General features: G+C 35.4%; 2 long non-coding RNA genes across 5 annotated transcripts in view; one reads left to right on the plus strand and one right to left on the minus strand.

Moving 5' to 3' along the window:
* The window catches only part of LOC137488916 (uncharacterized), a 54,686-nt gene extending 42,437 nt beyond the window's left edge, over nt 1–12,249 (minus strand). For 2 of the 3 annotated variants that reach the window (XR_012397528.1, XR_012397527.1), the window contains exons 1-4: nt 11,240–11,884; nt 5,563–5,828; nt 1,894–1,933; nt 1,633–1,714 (exon numbers count right to left, since the gene is read on the minus strand). This is a non-coding gene — a long non-coding RNA (uncharacterized lncRNA). The other variant, XR_012397529.1, reaches the window with a different exon arrangement.
* Nucleotides 11,440–23,661, plus strand: part of LOC141380097 (uncharacterized) — a 25,192-nt gene continuing 12,970 nt past the window's right edge. For both annotated transcript variants that reach the window (XR_012397530.1, XR_012397531.1), the window contains exon 1: nt 11,440–11,956. This is a non-coding gene — a long non-coding RNA (uncharacterized lncRNA). The remainder of the gene's footprint in view (nt 11,957–23,661) is intronic.

The following is a 23,661-nucleotide window of genomic DNA, read 5'->3' on the forward strand; positions in this document are numbered from 1 at the left end:
CAACTGGTAATTTTTTTTCTGTTAAAAACCAAACAATCCTAATAAAAAATGTTCACCAAAATACATTAGAAACAGTTGAAATGTACTGGTTTTGATGGTAAAAATGTGATGGTTTGCATTGTTTTATATGGCATTTGTATGCATAAAATAAAAATGATCCAATTGAATAAAAACCTATGGAAACCATTACATAACTTGTAATGATTTTAAGGGTGATAATATAACTTCAAATGGTATTTTGGGTCTCTACTGGTAATCTTTTGCTTTAAATTGAAGGAACAGTAAATCCAATCAATCTTAATGGGATATGTCCCAAAATTCATTAGAAACTGTTAAAATGAACTGGTTTTGATGGTTCAAATTTGATGGTTTGCAATGTGTTTATGGCATTTGTATGCCTAAAATAAAAATGACCCTACTGAATAAAAAACAATGGAAACCATCACAGAACTTGTAATGGTTTAATGGTTATTATAAACATTTTAATGGTATTTTGGGTCTTTACAGATCATTTATTGCTTTAATATTGAAGGTACATTAAAACCAATCAATCTTAGTGAAATATTCAGAAAAAAATACATTTAAAAAACATTGGAATGTAATGGATTTTATGGTTTAAAAGTTACCTTTTGCAATGTTTTATATGGTATTTGTATGCCTAAAATGAAAATGACCCAACTGAATTAAAACAATGCAAACCATCACCAAATTTGCAATGGTTTTAATGGTTATAATAGAAATTTGAATTGATCTTTGGGTCTCTACTGGTCGTTTTTTGTTTTTATATTGAAGGTACAGTAAAATCAATCAACTTTTAATGAAATATGTCCCAAAACACAATAGAAACCGTTGAAATGTACTGGTTTTGATGGTTGAAATTTCACATGTTGCAATATTTTGAATGGTATTCGTGTGCTTAAAATAAAAATCACCTAACTGAAAAAAATAGAAACCAACACAAAATCATTTATAAATGATTTTGTGTTGGTTTCTATTTTTTCGTATTGATCTATAGGTCTCAACTGATAATTGTTTGCTTTATAGTGAAGGCATGTTAAAACCAATCCCTCTTAACAGAATGGGCCAAAACACCAAAACCATTCAAATGTACTTGTTTTGTGGTAAAAGTTTGAGTTTGAGTTGGAAACATTGCACTTTCCTGCAATGTTTCAAAAGGTATTTGTATGCTAAATTAAAAATGGTCCATTGGGTCTCTACTGAAAATTGCTTGCTTTGAATTGAAGGCATGGTAAAAACCAATCAATAATACTGGAATGTCATTAAACACATTAGAAAGCAACGATATGTTCTGGTTTTAATCATTAAAATTTAATTGTTCATCAACACTATTTGTCATGGTAAACATTACCTATGTGACGGTTTTTCTGCAGGGATCATAAGGTGCAAACTAATATTAGCATGCAAACGTCAAAATGCAGACTACGGAAGACCAGGACAAATACTTGATGAACTCGTTCATATCGTCTGACATGTTCATTCATGTATTCGACCTGAAAAAAAAAAAGCAGGGACATCCTGTTCCATGCGGCTTGTGTTTTTAGCAGAGATCATGCGAGGCCATGCCACGGATGCCGCGGGCCTTTGTGGAATCTGCGTACAGACAGTTCTTACCTGAGACAGGTAATCGCAGAGGCCGCGTGCCAATTCCTGTGCTAATCTTAACTCTGTCTCTTGCCAAACAAGTTTTGAGAGGCTGGGAAAAAATCAAAAGGCAGAGTACAGTGAATTAAGGGTGCAGCTTTGCAATGAACCAGTCATCAGTGAGTGGAAATACTGTCTAGTTTGGACAAATACTCGTGTTGCCTTAGTAGCAGAGATCAAATACGCTGTCGTTTAGGATTAGCAAAAATAAAGATTGTGTCAATTACTCACCCTGCTACTGCCATTCCAGACTTCTAATGGCTTTCATTTTCTGTTAAACACAAAAGGAGTTATTTTAAAGCAGTTTTGGCTTTGCTTTTCCACATAGTATAATCCAGGGGTTCTCAAACTCTGTCCTGGAGGGCCAGTGTCCTGTAAAGTTTAGTTCCAACCCCAATCAGACACACCTGGGCTTTCTAATCTAGCTTACTAGGCTTTCTAGAAACATCCCTGCAGGTGTGTTATTGCAAGTTGAAGCTAAAATCTGCAGGACACAAGCGCTCCATGACCAAGTTTGAGAACCCTGGTACAATTAAAATAAACAAAAAAACATACTATTCCTTGTTTACTTTCCTGGTTTCCGAGGCAAGTATTTAAACTTGGACTAAACTTTATCTACAATGAGCTGTCTTAACTAGAAATAACAAACAAATACAAGTAGCTATGTTTACATCCACCTACTTTTATGCGCTTAAAAAAACGGTTGATGGAAACTACAAGATGCGCAAGTTTTAAAAATGCGAATAAAGAACGTATGCGCATAACGGAATAGGCAAAACTTTGTTTTCAATAAAACAAACTATGATGGAAACTCTTTTACCGAACAAATTCCAGTATGCGCATTAAAAAAGTCATGCGACTTTGTTATAAGAGATCATGTGATGATAAAAATGTAAAACATTTAAAATGTTGTTTTGGTCATTCTAAAATGTCAGTATTAGTGTTATTATATTATTAATTACCTACAGAATTATCTGTGCTCTGCGTCTGATGCCTTCAAACACCACCATGCGTTCATTGCATGTCGGTATCGTCTTCTGAGGCACAAGTAATTTTTTAAATGAGGGGAAAAAAACATCCAACTTCACGCAACAAATTCAGTTTTTACTGTTGATATTTGGCGTCAGTTAATCAGGAAATGACGATTTTGTTCTCTTTGACTGCTTGGTCTTTTACGCAATATTTTAGTTATGCGCATAAATTTAATTTGCATCTTTGGATGGAAACATAACTAGTGCCATAGAATAGTTTCAAGATATACACCAGTACACTGAAAAAAGTTATTTGACAAAAATGAATGACAACAAATGTTTTTGTTACTTTCACTTCTTTCAATACATCATGTTCAATACGTTTTTTTAAGTTGTACAAAGTTTAACTTAATATTTTGAGTCAGTTGAAAATGACTTGAAATTTTTGTTTGCTTGGCTTCAACTAAATAATCAAAAGCAAGAAGTTTTAATTGTAATGTGTAATTTTAATAAAAGCTACTTATTATCTAATTTAGTGAAGGCTTAGTCCTGGCTTCAGCTAAGCCCTACTTGTGAAAACGACCCTTTATCTTGTAATTGCATGTCTAATATATGCAAACGAATGTTTATATTTGCATAAATACAGCAGCATAGAAACCATACATTTATTATTTTATATAAACATTTTATTTAATATTTCTATAATGGATATTAGATTTTATCTCTCGTAAAAAAATTACAGATTTAACAAAAAGCATAATAAAAGTCACTTTGTCTTAATATTCTAAAAATGTTATTATAAAATAAATATATAATTTATATAAATATAATATGTGTGTGCGTGTGTGCATGTTTTTTTTAATTTTAAATAACTGTTTAATATACTGTTAAATTTATGAATTAATTTACAGTTAAATATATAGACTAACTAGCAAGCTAGCTCATTAATTAAATCAATGATTGAAAGAATGAGTTTATGCATGAATTTATAGATTATATATTTAAATATAATATGTTTTGACTAATTAGCTAGCTAACATTGCATATAGAACAACAGAGCAATCGATAGACAGATGTTGAGTGAGTGAATTAGTTGATGAGTGAGTGAACAAGTGAGTAAATAAGGATGAGGATATGTAAATATATAAGACATGTCATTTTGTTTGGTGAACTGACTCTTTAAAGGTGGTTGTGAGCTGGATTGCTCCACATTTTATCAGAGAACAGGTGAATCCCAGCTACAAATAAGCCTTTGGCAAGGATTAACGACTCACATTTTCACACAGTTTTCCCACTGAACTGTGACAGCTGAGAACAAGAGCATCTTCCCTCGGGCCCGAATTAAGTTTTAAACCCACAATTTGAATACGAGGCTCAGATTGGATGTGATAAAACTGATGTAGGCCACTTCTCCACCAAAAACAGATTACAGCGGAGGCTTGTTTTAATCCAGACCTGCTGTGTTAAAGAAAGTCAAACATCCTGATAACGTTAAGGGGACGCGGTTTTCAAAATATCAGTAAAACAGGAGTAACAGGGCTATTTTAATGCAGGCAAAAACACTGTTTTTGTATGCACCTGTTAATTTTGAGATTTTTGGGCTTTTCATAAAGTGTCTTATTTAAAGCAAATATTAAAAACACACATTTAAGTGTTTCTTGTGCAGCACTTTAGCAATTTGTCTCTGTAGATTTTGATCTCATCTAATTAAAGGCATTTTCTAGTTTGTTTTTTTCTTAACCGGTCTTGGGCTGCAGGGAGATATGGCTGCGGATGAAAAAATTTAATGAAACATTGTCTAAACTAGTTTCCCAGAGATAGGTTGCGGCTGGAAGGGCATCCGCTGCGTAAAAACTTGCTGGATAAGTTGGCGGTTCATTCCGCTGTGGTGACCCCGGATTAATAAAGGGACTAAGCCTACAAGAAAATAAATGAATGTCTAATCTAATTTGCATATTTAAACATTTAATTTGAGAAAATTTAATATAAAAATATAGTGATGGTATAGTGTGCCCTTCACTATACTGGGGCATTAGGACTCGCATATAGACCGCAAGCTGAGCGCCCTCTCCTGGCCTCACTAACAACACTTGCAACAGCAACCTACTTTTCCAATGTGGTCTCCCATCCAAGTTCTTACCAGGCTCAGCCCTGCTTAGCTTTAGTGAGTAACCGGTATTGGGCTGCAGGGTGATATGGCTGTGGGTGAAGAAAATTATTGAAATAATGTCTCATTTACATATTTAAACAATAAATTTGAGAAAACTTGTAATATAAAAATATTGTGATGGTATACTGTCCCCTTCACTATACTGGGGCATTAGGACTCCCATAAACAGCAAGTTGTGCGCCCTCTCCTGGCCTACCTAACAACACTTCCAACAGCCACCTACTTTTCCAATGTGGGCTCCTATACAGGTACTGACCAAGCTCAGCCCTGCTTAGCTTCAGTGAGTAACCGGTATTGGGCTGCATGGTGATATAGCTGTGGATAAAATAATTGAATGAAAAAATGTCTAATTTACATATTTAAACATTTAATTTGAGAGAAGTTGTCATATAAAATGTGTTTGATTCATGATGTAATCAATCAACTGGGAAAGCTAGATTATATCGTATTTTATATTGTATTTTTTTTTATCCTATTCACCCACTGTGTCTCGCTTTCAGAGCCAAACCAGCACTCGCTGTAAAGTTTGCCCTTGTGGTCCATATGTTTTGCTTGCACAGCATTTAGGAAAACCTCTGGTGCTGTATAACTCAGAAATGCCTAAATAAACCATTATAAATAGAACCAGAGTTATTGGTACAAAAAAAAAAACACCTGTCTCTAAAGGAATTAAAAGCCTTCAAAAGTTCTTCAATCCCAAAAAGAAAGGAAAAATAGGAGGGGGAAAGTGCACATGTGAAACTAATCATGGCATATTACCTTATATGAGGTCAAAAGTGCAACCTCCTGCTTGGAAGACAAATTTCTAGGATTCTCCGAAGCACAAGCAATACCGTCAACATTACGGGGCTTTATTACATTACGAAGAGGGTCAGGTGAACAGCGCAGGATGAAAAGCAGGTCTTTCGCTCCCTCTGGGCGAGCAGCTGTCAAAGCCGCGAGGTGCACAAAACAAGATCGGCCTGAATTCAGAGGACAAAACTCTCACGGTCCACTGCAGAGATGGTTGTCTAGGAATGACGAATCTGAAAAAAATGCAGAGCACAGAAAAATGTTTAGGAAGTATTTCTGACGCATCTATGGAGAATTGAAAACAGAAAATAACTAAATGTAAAATAAAATAACAAACTAAAGGGTTAGTTCACGCAATAAATGTTAAATTCTGTTATTAAATACACCCTCATGTCATACTAACGGGCTGTCGACCACAAATTTAATAATTTAATGAAATCCGAGCTCTCTAATCCTTTATATAAACTAATGTTAAACTACAGAAAATGAACCAAAAACTTTCTATGTGACTTCAGCAGTTCATCTAGATCATTTAATGCTAAAAATCACTTTTGTGGATCAGAAAACTCAAAAAACGTCTATATATATGCTCTTCTACATAAGGTCAGTGTATGCGTTTACTATAAGAAATACAACATATTTTCCATTAGAGTCAATAACGCAACAAACAAACATTGTATTGCATGTAGTTAATGCAAACCAGAATCTGATAGAAAAGACATTGGCAAAAAAAATGTAGTTTTTATAGGTTTTATGGCACACAAAAAATGTTCTTGGAGATTTTTGTTATTACAGTTGAACTTCTAGAGTCTCATGTAATTTTTTGACAATGTTGTTGGTTCCTTTTCTGGACCATTTGTTTATATGCAGAGCCATAGAGCTCTCAGATTTTATCTACAATATCTTCATTTGCATTCTGAAAATAGACGAAGGTCTCAGGGAACTGGAAAGACAAAAAATGTAATCGCCCCGATTTTGTTCAAAATGATAGTCGTATCAGTTCATTCTGTGATTTAGTTTAATTATTGGGGCCAAAAACCACAACTGTAAATGCCAAAATTCAAAAGTAGCTTTTCTACATAACGATAAGCTAAGATTCAACAAAGCTTGGCTCACACTTTGGTTCGATTTTGCGAGACTCGGTTTGCATTTCCACTGCAGTTTCACAAGTTTACACCCACAGATAATATAAGAAATGTAGGTGTATTTGGAGGGATGTTGGATCAAGATAAGGAAGGTAAGACTTTCTGATTATTTATAGGATTTTTTCTTGGAAACGATTAGATGTGTTTGATTGCTAACGATGGTTCAACATAATTGTCTTAGAGTGCCCCCAAAAAATTAGTACTGTTACTATGTTACCTCAATAGTTGCACCACCTCGTCATCAGAAAGGCAACATATAAAAAAACAGGTGACACAAACCAACCCACAAAACAGAGGTAATGGATCCTACCCATGGTATTGTGCTCTTGAACAGTGGCTGCTGCTGTATACATAACTACAGCGGGCTTGGTGTCAATCCAATAATGCAAGTAGAGATGAATCTCATAGCCCAATTGGTGATCAGCAGTGGTCATTCATCATGTTTTGGTATTGGACCTTTTTCACAAGCCTGTTATGACGCTTTTAATGGTAATCAGCAACTTAAATCCCTTAAAGTTTTTAGTATTAGTATACAAAGTATTTTCTTTTCTTTTTTTTTTAAATGTATGAACATTTACATGTGTGTACTATATCATCTTTGCTTTAAATTATACAAAAACAAAAACATTTTTAAAAATTACAGCGTGTGTGAGGTCTTTCTAATGCAGCGTCTATGGGATAGGACAAATTTGATGTTATTCCATCCTCTCGCTGCCGTCATCAGTCTCACACATTTTTTTCCCTTTTCTGAAAGTCTTTTTAACATCGTTGTGGAGTTTTTCGTTAATTATTTGAGGAAATAAGATTGTAAAAAAAATATTTGTTATACTCTCCCATTCACTGCACTCCAAGTTTTCCCAACTATGATGACTTCCGCTACTGAGACAGGGCTCAACAATAAGGACTGCCCGATGGCCCGGGGCCAGCGTGTGAGATGCTCGGGACAGTAGACAGGATCCTTACTGGCCCGATCGGGCCACAAATGCCCTGTCATTAAAGTTTCATATGCCTGTGACTATTTGTCAAACGTGTGCAAATACAGTCAGAATAGAGAAACCGTTTGTGATTTTAAGCCTTTAAATGCTACCTTCTCGGTTCCTCTTATCTGATTGGATGTTGTGAGCATGCTATTTTTTTCCTTAACAACCAGTACAGCTAAGAGACAGCAACCTGGCGGCAACATCAAGGGATGATGCTAGAGGAAAACATTTGTCTCTAACGTCTTGGAAGCAGACATTTGCCGTTAGTTTGGCAGGTCAGTCATCCTTTGTTTTGCAATAAAATACCTGCACATTTTGCTATTTTTGTTTGCAAAACACTTTTTAAAATATTTTATAGTTTATAGTTTTATAGTATATTTTAAATATTAAATATCTAGATTTACAAACATTTTGACCTTTTTTTTTTATTTGTGGCTAAGAAATAGCTATTAACTGTTTTGGTGGGGCCAGTGGCAATATTGGCAGGGCAAGTAAAAATCTGAACCACTGGTCCGATCGGGCCAGTAGAAAAAAATCCTTAGCGTTGAACCCTGTGAGAAACCCAGAAGTGTGAAAAGGTGGTACAAAAAAAGTACCAGGCACTACGTGTGGAACAGCGGATAAACCTCAGAAGCATAGACATACCAAACCGTGCCATAGTTGAATTGACCACCTGAAGTTTAGAAACATTTCAATAACTGCTCAACTCATGCTCATGCAGATTCACTCTGTACAACATCAAGAAGAACAGACCCTTTCTAACTAAAAGTAGTCTGCTAACTGCTTGTCCAAGCTCTTTACACTGGTTGCAATAGCAGCTTACATCAAATTCAAGGCACTTGCCTATACACAAAATAAGTACTGGCTTTGTACGCATTGTGGTACATCTCATCTCAAAGGGGCACAAAATACATTTCAAGGACTTTCACCTTTAGTGTTCCATGCTGGTGCGAGCAGCTGAAAGTCTGGCCATTTTCAAGAAACAACTAAAGACGCATCTGTTACGTCAACACTTGATCCTCCAACAATAGCACTTCCTGTTCTATTCTAAATCTATCTAACTGTTTATTCTTTGTCTGCTTGAAAAAACTCTACAATGCAAGACTAACCGAGACTTGCCACAACATCCAAACATTGTTGCTCCTCTGGTTATTTGACTTGCTTCTATTGCTATTGTAAAACACTGCAGACATACACTCATAAAAGTGTCTGTTAAATAAATATATACATGTATATTAATACATAAAAAAAACATGTTGGCATGCACATGAAAATATACTAAAGTAAATACTATAGTGTTTTTGAACCATACTATAGTGAAGTACCTTAAACAGCTTATGCAATGTCGGTGCCAAAAGCCTAGTGATTAAATGTGCCGACATATAGCACTATGGTGCTCGCAGTGACCCGAGTTCGATTTTCCGGCTCAAGGTCTTATGCTGATCCTTTCTCTGCTCCCAATACTTTCCTGTCTGTCCTCCGCTATATCCTATCCCAATAAAAGGTGAAAAAACCCTAAAAATAATAATAAAAACAACAACAACTTATTCAAAACTACTGTAGTAGCTTTATACATCTATAGCAGAGATGGCCAAACTAAGTTGGCCAATGATTTGGCTCGCCTTCCTGAGAAGAAAGGGAGAATGATGGGGACGGTTTAGAGAGTGTCATATCTAATTAAATGTAATCTCTTTTTTTTGTTTTGTTTTTTTGTTTTATTGCTGAGATCCAAAAAGGTAATGGAAATTAAATGTTTCAATTAAATAAATGTAATTATTGTTTTAAAATGCACATACTGTCACCCAATAGATAGAGCACAATGCAGACATCAGTGAGCAAACGTGAAAATGTATTCGCCATTGAATTTCACTGTGCTATAAAAAATGTGATTGTATTTTTATTGTCATAAGTTATAATAAAGAAATTTATACTGCCTTATTTAACACAATTTAAAGTAATCTTTTTTTAAATATTATGAAATAAATTAGCTATAGCGACATTAATGTACTATAGTTTGGTATATTTAATTTCAGCCCACGGCACTGAATGATATTTGATTTTTGGCCCTTCATATGAAAACGTTTGGGCACCTCTGATCTTAAGGGTATATTATGCTACAATACACCACAGTTTACTGTAGTAAAAACTCAGGCATACTACAGCATTTGAAAGTTTATCAGTTCGCCATAGTTAACTACAGTATGTTGCAGCATTCATTAACAAAGGGTTCTAAATAGTATACATTTGGCCTACAGTATAACATACTTTACTATAGTAAACTATTTGCTTCAAGACACAGTTTTTACTATAAATTATAGTATTTTGTCATCCCTGCAAAAAAAAAAAAAAAAAACAGCTTAAACCAGCGAAGACTTGTTGGCTGATTTTATGGGGTCGACCAACCTGGTTTTAGAGGGGTTTGGGCCATTTCCAGGCTGGTGTCCAATCAGGTCTCAGCTGGTCAGGCTGGGAGATGAACAGCTAAAATCTGGGAGCCCAGCTAAAACCAGCTATGATTAGCTTAAACCCCTCTAAAACCAGGCTGGTCAACTAGCTAAAATCAACCAACAGGCTTAAATAGCCGCTGGTTGGTTATAGGCTGGTTTAAGCTAGGCATGGGCCGGTATAAGATTGTGACGGTATAATACCCTTGAAGAAAAATATCAGTTTCATGGTATTGTGATTACTGCTCTAAAATATCATTAATTTTCTTTTCGGCTTGGTCCCTTTACTAATCTGGGGTCGCCACAGCGGAATGAACTGCCAACTTATCCAGCATATGTTTTACGCAGTGGATGCCCTTCCAGCTGCAACCCATATCTGGGAAACAGCCATACACACTCACACACTACGGACAAGTTAGCCTACTCAATTCACCTGTACCGCATGTCTGTGGACTGGGGGAAACCGGAGCAACCGGAGGAAACCCACACGAATGCAGGGAGAACATGCAAACTCCACACAGAAATGCAACTGACCAGTGACCTTCCTGCTGTGAGGCGACAGCACTACCTACTGCCTCGCCCTGCTCTAAAATATATTATTTTTAAATGTCAGGATAAAAAACTAAAAAAATTTCCTTTCAACATATTTATTTTATTTTAAGAAACATAAAATATTTTGGAGCAGTAAACATGTCAGGCTAAATAATTCTGTTACTGTTGTCCTAAAAAAACTTATAGCAAAATGTAAAAAAAAAATGTACATATACCAACATTATAGTAGAAAATGTTGGCAGTTTTAAAACTTTGACTTTTCCAAACTGCTGTATACCTAGAAAACGATTATCGTCCTATGCCTAGTTTAAGCTGTTTTTTTCAGCAGGGATGTGGAATACGACTTATGTGCAAAGCAGTAAGTGACCAAGTGAGAGGCCATAGTTATGAAACCCCATTTAATAACAAAATGCATACACACATCTGGGTTTGCAAAAATCACAAAAGGCAAACTCTTAAACACTGCAAATTGATGTTCCCCGTGGAGCTTTGTCTCGGGATTAGTTTTGCATGTTTTGTTTACCAGATGTCTGGAATGCCGTCTTCCTCCTTATGCACCATAATCAATCTCAGACATCAAAAAAGATAAAATCATGTTGACATTGTGTAATCCAGTTAGCCTGTTTTTTTCACGATCCGTCCAGCAATGATGCTCGCTTTATTTTCCTCTCAAGTAGAAACTGAGGCTGCCGAAAATAAATGAATGCTGGGAATCGACACGTCGTGCACCTGTATGTCAGAGGCCTGTTAGTTCTTCCGTTACAGCAACAACACGAAGCCCCTCAACGTCCAGCGGCTCTCGGTGGGCATTTGACCCGCTACTATGAGTCTAACAGTAGGAATGAAGGGGCCAGAAAACGCTCTGTTTGTTTTTCCACATTCTACTTCGATCTGAAGCTGAGAATTCGCGTCAGTTTGATCTACACATGAGCTCTCGCTACGAGCGCCGAGAAACAACAGGACGCGGCGAGGCTCATTCAGCGCGTGTTTGACTTTCCCCTCAGAAAACCGCGCGCTTCAAAGAAACGCCGTACGACGAACGAGACTCAAAACACCTCACCTTACATCATTGAAATAACAAACTGACTTTTATTGAGCCCGAAAACTAATATTATTCCCTCAGCACAAACTGGTGACTGTATTATTGCGATTTTCAACCGAGAGAAGAGATGGACATACCAGAAGTTCTGCTGAAGGAGACACCGCAGGCAAACACGCTTTGTTTATGCACCTGTCAATTGTGAGTTTATTGGCTTTTCGAACAGGTTTTCTAATGTAATGTAAAGAAGTCATCCAAAAATACTCAATTAAGTGTTTCTTTTGTAACAAATTATCAGTTTGTACATGCAGATTAGCCTATTGTTAATGTTCCTCCCTTAACATAATAAACAAGCACATATTAAATATGCTTTCCATATGTCTGGTTAGTTGAGATAGGAAAATGTTTGCCCGAGATTTGGCCAAATTGAGGTTTTATATATTTAATGTATGAAAAAAAAATGTTTTCAGGGTTCAATGCTAAGGATTTTGTCTACTGGCCCGAGTAGTTGAGATTTTTACTTGCCCTGCCAAAATTTTCACTTTGATTTGCTCTACTGGTTGTTACCAGGTTGCGGAAAAAAATTACTGTGCTCACAACGTCCAATCAGATAGTAAGAACCAAAAAGCAATATTGTGTTTACGACATCACAAAGAAGGTAGCATTTAAAGACTTAAAGGCACAAACCGTTTCTTGATTGCGCGCAATTGACAAATAGTCATGTGCAAATTAAACATTAAGACAAGGCAGCATTGGCCAGATTGCCCTGAGTGTCTCGCACACTGGCCCCGGGCCATCGGGCAGTTCTTATTGTTGAGCCATAGCATATAAATTTATATATTTTCAGTGTGATATTTACAAAAAATACGTAATTTTTATGTAATATTTAGATTATTTTTAGACATAAAAGAAATTTTTATTTTGACCTATACAATATATTAGGCATGGGACGATTACTGTTTTCACGGTATACCATGGTTTGGAAAAGTCAAGGTTTTAAAAAAAAAAATTCTCTTATACCAATCCTAAGGTATGTGTTATTTACGTTCTTTTTTAAAAGGACAACAGTATCGACAGCTGAACAGATATCCAAAGATGCCATTTTAAATTGTAAAGAAATCTATGTTTTTAAAACAAATGAAGATCAATGAGTCATTTGAATTATTTAGAATAAAATAAATAGTGTTCAAAAGGATTTTTTTGTTTTTGTTTTTTACCTGGACATTGAATGAGCGCCACAACGGTTAATGGTTAAAAAAAAATATTTTTTAGAGCAGTGATCACAATACTGTGAAACTGTGATATTTTTATCCAAGGTTATCATACCATCAGAATCTTATACAGGCCCACACCTGCAATATATTAATTGTATATATATATATTGTAGCGAGGCAGAGGGAAAACAGCGACACAGCAGGATGAGTTTACAGACAAGTCCCCGGAGGGTGCTTTATTTACAAAGTGAGGGTGTTGTAAAAGGTGCTCTTCTTTAAGGTGAGGTGCTCTGGTGCTCTGGGAAGTAGGTGAAGGACAGTGAGTAGTCGGGTGAAGGATCGTCACGAGCTGGAGTCCGCTACGGAGAGACAAAGAGACAAGCATTAGCACAGGGAGTCATAGGAAGAATGAAGCTCATCTTCTCCTGGCGTGGGTTAGGCTTACAGTATATGTCTCTCTGCTTGATGACGTCCAGCTGTGATCGATCCTGTGCTGATGACGGTCCAGCTGGGGTGAATCCTTGACCATGACGACGTGGCACCGGTATGCCTCGCTACAATATATTAGGGATGTAACGGTATTGTAAATACCGTCATACCGCAATATAAATTTTTTTCGATATTACCGTAGTCGCATGACTCGGTAAAACTATAGGTCTTCTGAGAAAATTTGCTCAGGCGAATGAAGCGAACGGGAGGTACCGGAAACTACAATTCCCATCAGCCCAGGCTTGGCCATAATCCCTTGCGGTCTGTTGTCGCTACAGATCCAGTAATGCGGAAATGGAGTGTGCTGCTAGAAGCGGGGATCAAAAAGAGCTGGAAAACCCTAAAGCGGGTGTTGTCGCCGCGCGCGTACTGAATAGTGGTGTTGTCGCGCGAGTTCTTATCAGCTGTGTTGTCGCGCGCGTACTGAATAGCGGTGTTGTCGCGCGAGTTCTTATCAGCTGTGTTGTCGCGCGCGTACTGAATAGCGGTGTTGTCGCGCGAGTTCTTATCAGCTGTGTTGTCGCGCGCGTACTGAATAGCGGTGTTGTCGCGCGAGTTCTTATCAGCTGTGTTGTCGCGCGCGTACGGAGCGGGGACGGAGGGTATGTCGCGTCGCGGGGGCACTTTTGATCATTTTGGAAGGGAACTTTCTATCCAAGACTAAAAAGGGCATGTGCACTGCACAGGTTGAGCACTGTGTGTGCACGTGCCTGCAAGTTGGGGAATACAACTAATAATCAGTCATGGGGACTACAGAAACACAGCACACTGTTCAGATTGATGCAGACATGAGATCTCTATCTCACTCATGGTTTGTCCTATCAAGTGGGGGAAAGACAATGCACAACGTTACCCACTGCTGTCAACCTGGGCCAAGTCATATCTCTCTTGTCCCAGAAACCTCAGTCCCAAATGAGAGGGTTTTTTTTTCTGTTGCCGGGGACATTGTAAATGCCCAGAGATACCAGCTTTTACCAGATTATATTTATATGATAATTTTCCTTTAAACCCATCTCTATCTAAGTGAGTGAGTGATTAAATGTTGAATGTGATGAGTTTTCAACAATACTAAAATGAAACTTAATTTTTTTTACATGGTTTAATATTTTTTGTTATTAAAATTGAAGTTCCTGTTTTAAAGCTTACAGATAGATGACTAATTTGTATGTCATAGACACTTTTGGCACTTTTTTGGAGTATTTTCATAAGTTTTGTTTTTTCCTGTAAATGATTCAATAAATACCGTACCGTGACATTCATACCGAGGTATTACCGTACCGTGAAATTCTGATACCGTTACATCCCTAATATATATATATAAAAACATACACATTCAGCTTAACTTATCTGTATTTTGAAGCTTTTTTTCAGAGGGATTTGTATATAATTTGCCTAAAACATAGGCCTATCACATTTTATTCTACAAAAAAAATCTTTGATAGTTTGCAGAATTTTCTGAATTGCCTAAATCCTCTCTGCAAAAGCATTTCACTATATAAAACTACAAACAAGAAATTGAAACCTTGACTTCATCCAATATTCAGATTTCTGTAATAGAAATTCATGCAAATTGTTCCATAATTAATGAAATAATGCATTATTTGCACATAGATATTTGCAATTTTTAATGGAACTAATCAACTGGGGAAGTTTGGTTGTACCTATTAGTTGCTTTTTTACACTGTTCACCTGCACTGCCTGAAGATTCCCACGAGAAACTGTTATGTTTGTTTGTTCTTGTTCTGGTTTTTCAACTGAGAGTCTACATTAATCACATGGGCCACTGACCAAAGAATACTTTTACAAATATTCATAGCACTGCGCTTGTTTTATCATCTTGTTGACATTTGCCACGCTATTTCAAAACGTCTAGGTACGTCAAACAGCTGAATTCCTTCAGGCATGATAGCTTGATCTTTATAGACACAAATCAACACGTGATCTCAAAGTATTTTTACACAAATGCCTCGATTCAAAGGAGTGTAACGTACACCAGACATCATTCACTCGAGTGTAACGTCCCAAACGTGTTTCCGGTTTGAAAATGAAACTTGGGATGTTTGGTAATTTAGGTCAGGAGTTGTGAAAGTACCGAACATCAACATAACCTCCTAAAGATAAGCATAGAATTTTTTTTTTTTTTATCTGCATGTGTAAAGTATTTTGGCATCCAATTAAAGCTTCTTGAGAATCTACAATAAATCCAAAACTCATTGAAAGGATGACTCCCCTTTTGTTGGAAATCAACTCCCCAATTAAACTGTTGAATTTTACCATGTTTGCACTTCAAGCTTAGCTTACCATAAATCATTATGATTTCCAAAAAATTCATTACAAAGCACTGTAACACTCATCTGGCCTGGCACTATTTTAAGGTGCTGTGTAATATCATTGTACCTGCTGCAGCCTTAGTACAGCAGCAAAATCCCTTGATATTACGCTGGAATGAGAGTACAATTAGCCATATAATCCATATAAAAACTTTTCACATTTTCATCGGTCTTAGTACAGTATATGATGTAACTAAAGAAGCTTTAAATATTAAAATGATTGTAACTCTAAAATTTTTTGAGTGAGATGCTACTGGTCTAATTCAGGGCTATTCTATTGGCGGTCCGTGGACTAAACCCGGCCCCCATGGCAATTTGTTTCTGCCCTCTAAATAGTGTTACCAAGACCAATTATTTTTGTTTGGTGTTACCAAAAATAAATTTAGTTCAGTTGACAAACGGCCGCTATAGTTATGAAGTGACGTGCGTCTGTTCAATACAGCATGAGCAGCAGAGGCTGCGCAGAGCATCAGTCACAAAAATCGAGTGGTGCGAGCAGCCGAAAACATTTGGATGTGTGTGTAGAAAAGGCCTCTTCTACTATGCATTGATATTGTCAAAAGGGATGCAATGATTAGTGGATTTCACTATTAACTGCGCTTTAATTTGTCACAGTTAAAAAAATAATCATATAGCAAAAATACAGCATATGTGCTCTTATATGCTGTTGTGTTATCACTCATATAGCGAGTCATATCTCTCCGGCCCTTCGTTTGGGATGCTTTTCATGAACCGGCATGACAAACTAGTTGAATAGCCTTGGTCTAATTTAATTTAAAAAATATGCGAAGCCTTGCTAAAAGTGCTCCTGCTAAACCCAGAAATCGACTAAATGGATTTAAAAGATTGTAATACTCAACTCTGACTTAAATGAGCCTGTATTTCCTTTAAAGGAGCAGTTCACCTACAAGTGAAAACTGGTACTTGGGGTTTTATAAAATGTATGTCAACAGTAAACTTTTAGAGTTAAAAAAAAAACATGAAAAACTAAATTATTAGTGGCTCCTGACCACTCTCAGAACATAAGAGCTGTTATTTTGGTCTATATTGGTACCTTAGAGGTACATGTAAGCACCTTCTGGTGTGTATCTTTTTAAAAGATACCACCACCGTTTTATTTGTGAGACTAAAGCAAAATGATCAATGTGCAAGAAAAAACTGAACGTTATTTACAACACTGAACATTTCAAAACAGACATGACCAAACTGTAATATATATAAAATTAAAATAACAAAAATATAATAAACATTCAATTGAATATTGAAAATTTGTAAATTAAAGTTTTAATTATTTGAAATTTAATTTTATGTTCTAAAATATTTCATGTTTTATGAAGAATTTTTATTTTTCTACTTTATGTAGAAGTTTTATTGTAAAAGAAATGTAGAAAAATAAAAATATATATTTTTTAAATACATGTATATTAATAATTATTTATAACTTAAATTTTACTGATTTTGAAGTGGGGTGGTGGTTCTGTGGTTAGCACTGTAATCTCACAGCAAGAAGGTTGCTGGTTCAGGTCCCATCTGGGCCTGTTGGCATTTCTGTGTAGAGTTTGCATGTTTTCCCCATGTTGGAGTGGGTTTCCTCCCGGTGCTCTGGTTTCCCCCACAGTCCAAAATAAATTGAATAATTGAGCTGAAAATAGGTGAATTGAATAAACTAAATTGGCCATGGTGCATGTGAATGTGGGTGTGAATAAGTGTGTGTATAGGTGTTTCGCATGTACTGGGTTGCAGCTGGAAGGGCATCCGCTGCATAAAACATATGCTAGAATAGTTGGCGGTTCATTCGGCTGTGGCGACCTCTGAAATCGATATTATGTCAAAGGAAAAATGAATGAATGAATGTATTTGAATATTTTTTAATAAAATACAGCCATTAAAGCCTAATAAACTTGCAGTGTAAAAATGTTATGTATGTTCACCTTTTAGTTATTTAATTGTTAAAATACATGTTAACACTTAAAAATATATTTAAAAAAATAAATACATAATAAATGCATATCAAAATATATTAATATAAATAATAATTTATAAATAAATCCTTTACAAATTCTGCACTGCAGTCTACAAAATGTCAAATATAATGCATGTTAACATTTTTATTACTTTAATAAAATACATTTTACATTTATTTAAATGATGAATGCATTATTAAGTCATATTTTAAAATATAAAACAAATGAACATTTTTAAAGAACTATTTGCTTATAAAATAAATTTACAATATTAAAAAAGTGTTTACATTATTAAGTATGTGGGATATAGCATTTAAAATATATATTTAAAATTATTCAATACACCTCCCCCCATATGTTTACAGAGTCCTATATCTGCCTGCTAGTTGATCCCCCTCTCAATTTGCCTGTAAAACACCTGTGTCTGTGAGCCCTGGAAGGGTCGATATGACCTGTGAGAGCCAGCCTTGCAGGAGATCTGGGAAAGCAGCAGCAGACATGGGATCAGCAGAACCTGCCGTCTAGACGAAGGTGCCATACCTGCATTCCTTCCACAGCGACTCATCCAGTCGGCTTAAGATCACCGTTGAGCAAAACACGTGGGAGTGAATGAGATCCAGCAGCAGATTCATCCGAGCGCCACATGTCAACATCAGCCGACCGCAAACCCCCCAGCGTCCCCCTCTCTATCCTGTCACACTCGCAGGCCACACATTAAAACAAACCCCCAATCATCTAATTACACTATTGGAGACAAGCGTGTCATTTCAGGTTAGTAACTCGCCATTGAAGCGTCGACAGGGCTGCAATTTGAAGGAAAATCACATACGGTGCGTTTAGGCCCTGCTGCGCTAGGCTAAAATGAAAAGGCAAGTTGACGTCACGGATTCAAGAAATGAAAAGCTTAAAAAATGCTGGTTTAAAGCAGCGAGTGGAGATGAAAAGACTAATCCTTTATGTTTTAGACTTATAAATAAAGAGTTCAGATGCAAAAACCTCCAAGTGCCATTTGAAATTGACTACTAAGATGAGGTTTTTTTATTTAATATCCAAGAAATTACAGTTTGGTCATTTCTGTTTTTAGTTTGTAGTTGATGTTAAAACACTGTAAAAATTGTGTATATCTCACAATTCCTGTCCAAACACTAATCTATTTATCTAAGTGGATTGAACATAAAACAATTATGTTGTCCACAGAAAAATTGGGAAGAATTTGGACTTGTGTTCCAACTCATTTTAAATAAGTAGTTTAAACAAGAAGCAAAAGTAATTTTTCAGTATAGTGAGCTTCTTGGTTGCTAAAATACTTAATGTCATCATAACCTCTTAAAGATACATTTTTTTGACATCCAGTTTAAGCTGCTTGACATTTTATGCTAAATCAAAACGAACTCATCCACTTCTTAAAGGAAAAAAAGATTTTAAAAAAACAAAACGTTTTTTTGTGAATTCACTCTCAACCCAGCCAAAATGTGGCTCTTTTTTCCTTCAGTAAATCATTCATTCATTCATTTTCCTTCTGCTTAGTTCCATATTTATCAGGGGTTGTCACCGTGGAATGAATCGTCAACTATTCAGGCATATGTTTTACACATAGACTGTAAAAGATATGGATGTAGTATCTGTGACGTCACCAAAAGGTTTCTGAAGAGCGTAAATGAAGCAATAAGTTGGCGTGGTCAACAGGCATCATTTTGTTCGTGCATCATCACTCCAACCGGGGGTATGCAAATAAGGGCAGAGGCGAAATGTGAGCAGAGCTAGACACCTGCTAGCATTTTGCTTAAATTGACTTTTCTTTGGGAGAAATACTTAATACTTCATTACCTGCGACTCATGTGTGTTCTCACCTCATGTGCTTGGTTGTGTACTATATTAATAAAGTGTTTAGTCTGTTAAAAACACTGCTGTAATACATTGAGCCACTAAGCATTGTTCTTACGACGTTTTTCTACAGGAGGAAAAAGTGAATTACTTCCAGATACTTCAAATAAAGTCTGTGTTAGTAAATGCAAGGCTATTTATGAAATCCAGGCAAAACACTGTATGGCTGTATTTCAGAGGACAGTTCTAGTGCCTACAGCTAATCAGTCTGTACGATTCTGGAGTGCTTTACAGGTCTAAAGCTAAATATAAATGATAAATAAAATAAAACAAATACATTTATAGATAGGGTATATAAGTATATAATTTCACTCACCTGGGAAACGGAGGCAACTTGAACGGTTTGTGAGCACAATTCAGTGCACACAGCATGCCATATTATCTGACAATTGTAGACAATTGTCAATTGTATTGACAATTGTATTATGCTAAGTTCAGCGGCTAATCAGCCAGAATGAGATAACAGTTACCAGCGCTACCTAGCTATCACTCAAGTTACCCCCCCCTCCCCCCACTATGCTGACTTAATATAAACAAAACAGATAATAAAGTAATAAAAACATTCACTTCCTCAACAATGTCACGAATGGTAGTATTAGCTATATAAACCAAAATCTTTCTTTGTACCAGGCTGTGAACTCCTTTTTTTCTGCTGTAAAGTTGCCCCTTTTAACAGTGGGCTCAATAGAAAATTGGAGCCAAGACTTGCATAATTTCGATGAATTGCAGTTTCAGTTACATCCGTATTTGCTTCAAGAGGGAGAGCAGGAGGTTGCCGCTTGGTTTTACACAGCAGATGCCCTTTTAGCCACAACCCAGTACTGGGAAACCTTCAGTAAATAATCAGAGAAGATTTTTAGTTAAAAGTCTGGTTCTTGGTAATACCGAAAATGCAACTCAATCGCTACTGGTACTTTTAGAGTGAGAAAAAAAGACAGAGGCAAAACAAAATGAATACCTGAGGCTTCACCATTGAAAACATTGCAGTTTCAAGAACCTTGATGTATATATTTCTAATGTGCTTCAGCAATACATTTCTAATATTTATAATGTGTTTTGAAGCAATTCTCAAAGTTCTCTTTACCTGGACTTTAAGTGTTTTCGAATTGGTAGTTGTCGTCAATATTTTGCTCTTGAAAGCACCAAAAGGAAACTAAAAAAAGTTTTCTGGCACATTCAATCTTAAAAGATAATTAATATATCACACTTCAAGGATGAGTATGTTGGTTTTGAAAATATTATCTTCGTAATGGTCAACATCATTTAACATTTTGAGGATTAGCACAGATTTCTTTAAAGCTGTATTTTTATGTATGTGCAGATTGAATACAGCATTTTCAACATCCAAATTTGAGCTGCTTTTCAATTTACAGTACATTCAAAAAGGAAATAATTCACCAAAAAATGTGCATTTATGATAATTAAATCACAATATGGCCAATCAAAATGTAAGCAGCCTTTTTAGCTGAAATTGTGGTCCTTCATGGGGATTTAAGAGTAAAAAAAACTAACAAAAAAACACAGTCAACACAAAATCAAAACTAGACTAGAGAAATCACATACTTCAATCAATTATTCTTACAAATGTAAGTGGATTGAACATAAAACAATTAAGTTGTCTTAAACAACCCTAAAAATTGTGTTGTTTGAACTTATTTTAAATAAGTAGCTTTAAAAACCAGATTGGTTATGGCTAAGGTGCAAGCTAGCATCGCAAGAAATTAAAAGCTTGGCCTGCACTATTGAAAAAACACCAGTTTAAAGCAGGTCATGAGCAGAGATGAAAAGACTGGCTAATCTTTCATGTGTCGGTTTTACAAATGTTACTGAAGCCTTTCAAACTAATTTGAAGATCGAAAAGCACTTCTTGGCTTCTCCAGGCTAAGAAACTGGAGGCGGTTCTTTCAGAAATGGTCCTTGTGCAACATTTGCGCAGGATAAATGCTGGTATAACTCACCTTGCCTTGCCAACCGTCTTTATCTCGCCGCTGTTTTTTTAGGACGAGTCGGTCCCCGCTGAGCTGTTACCTTGAACATGATTTGCGAAGTTTTTAACCTCTCACAATTGCAAAATGTTGCATCACGACGAAGTAAATCAAAGTGAAGCGTCGAAACGATCCATTTCACAAAGGTTAACAGTTACTGCTTAATACACCGGGAACATGTGAAGGGGTTCAGTGAGATTTACTGCTCAGAGAACGACTCGGGAGATAAATCTGAAACGATGGTGGTCCAAAAATGGTTTAATCAAAGGAGTTTTGGGTTATTTTCTGTTGTAGTAGAGAGCTGCTTTGGAAAAAGAGGCCTCTTTGTTATGTAAAAGTAATTAGATGAAAATAAATGTTAACATAAGGAATGAATAAATATAACTGAGACATTAAAAGTTATTATAATTTTAATAAAGGGAAAAAATTATAAAAGACTTTATAAAAAAATAATGAACACTTAAAATAACATATTCAATGGCTAAAGCAACTACATGAATTATTTTTCATTGTTATGTTTTAAGTAAAAAATACATTTATTATACATACATATATATATATATATATATATATATATATATATATATATATATATATATATATATATATATATATATATATATATATATATATATACACATATGTATGTATGTATAATAAATGTATGTATGTATGTATGTATGTTTACCTAAAACAAAATAATGCAGCTCCAGAGATAAGTCTCTTCTAGATGTTAAAATAATGGTAAAATAATAAATGTTTTAAGAAGAACATTTAAATTCAGACTTTTACATAATTATAATTATTAAAAATAATTTTATATTAATATAGAGCAATACAGTGGTTCAGTGGTTAGTACTGTCACCTCACAACAAGAAGGTCGCTGTTTCGAGTCCCGGCTGGTCCAGTTGGCATTTTGACAAAAAATTAATGAATGAATATTAAAATGAATGAATATATAATCTATATTATTATATTAATGTATTAAAAGATTAGTATAAAAATGTTATTCTTCTATAAATTTAGAAAAAGAATATAGTAATTTTTGTTATTATAAAATAGTATTATATTGAACTTATTAAATATTTATTTCAATAAATAGAACAAAAATGTTTATATTAAATGTTAAATTATCATTAAATTATTATCAAATACAAAGTAAATTAATAAAAAAGAATACACACAAAATTAATAGATGATATAAATATTAAACAAGCTGAAAATATAAAAAAAATATATTAAAAAATTTAAGCAGAATTACAGAAAATGTAGAAAATAATAATGTGAAATAAAAAATAGCCTGTACTATGCAACTAATACAAAATTCAGCCTAGCATATTTCAATAGACTGAAAGTAAATACAAGTTAATAAATAATAAAAAAAAAACAGAAATTACTTTAAAAAAAGAAAACACCAAAGGATTAAATTGATTCTAAATTAACCTTACGTTATTATTTAATGTTTTTTGCAGCCGAATTAAGTCTATCCCACTCTCCATTACGAGCATTGTCATGCAAGTCCAGACTTTGATTCAGCCTGATAAACATTTGCTAGGAAATAAAGAGTGTGTTTGTTTATCCCCAAACACACACCTGAGACAGGCGCACAGCAGGGGATCGTGGGAGTCCAAACTATTCGGCCCACACATCTATTACTATGCATTATCTTCAGTAAGACCCAGACGCACCTGAATACACCTTACCGGCCCCCTGTTGATGACAGGAATGGAGGTGTGTGTGTGTCAGTGAGTGTGTTGGGGTCAACAGAGCAACAGATTTGTTGTGCTAGTGGCTCAGGCTACATTTACAACAGGGAGTTTATGATTTGAAAAAAAAAATATATATATATATAAATGCAAATTACATTGAAACACAATATTTCAGTTAGTTAACTAGCCTGGAGTTTTGGACTACTTAAAATGAACTTTTTTTGGAAATGTTGCAGATCCCCATTTTAGACTGAAAACTCTAGCGTTGTGTTTCAGTGATGACAAACCAAAACACAGACTTCTCTCTTCATGTTGTCCAAATGCAAATCAG

Source organism: Danio rerio, chromosome 22 (genome assembly GCF_049306965.1).
Source record: "Danio rerio strain Tuebingen ecotype United States chromosome 22, GRCz12tu, whole genome shotgun sequence".
Lineage (NCBI taxonomy): Eukaryota > Metazoa > Chordata > Actinopteri > Cypriniformes > Danionidae > Danio > Danio rerio.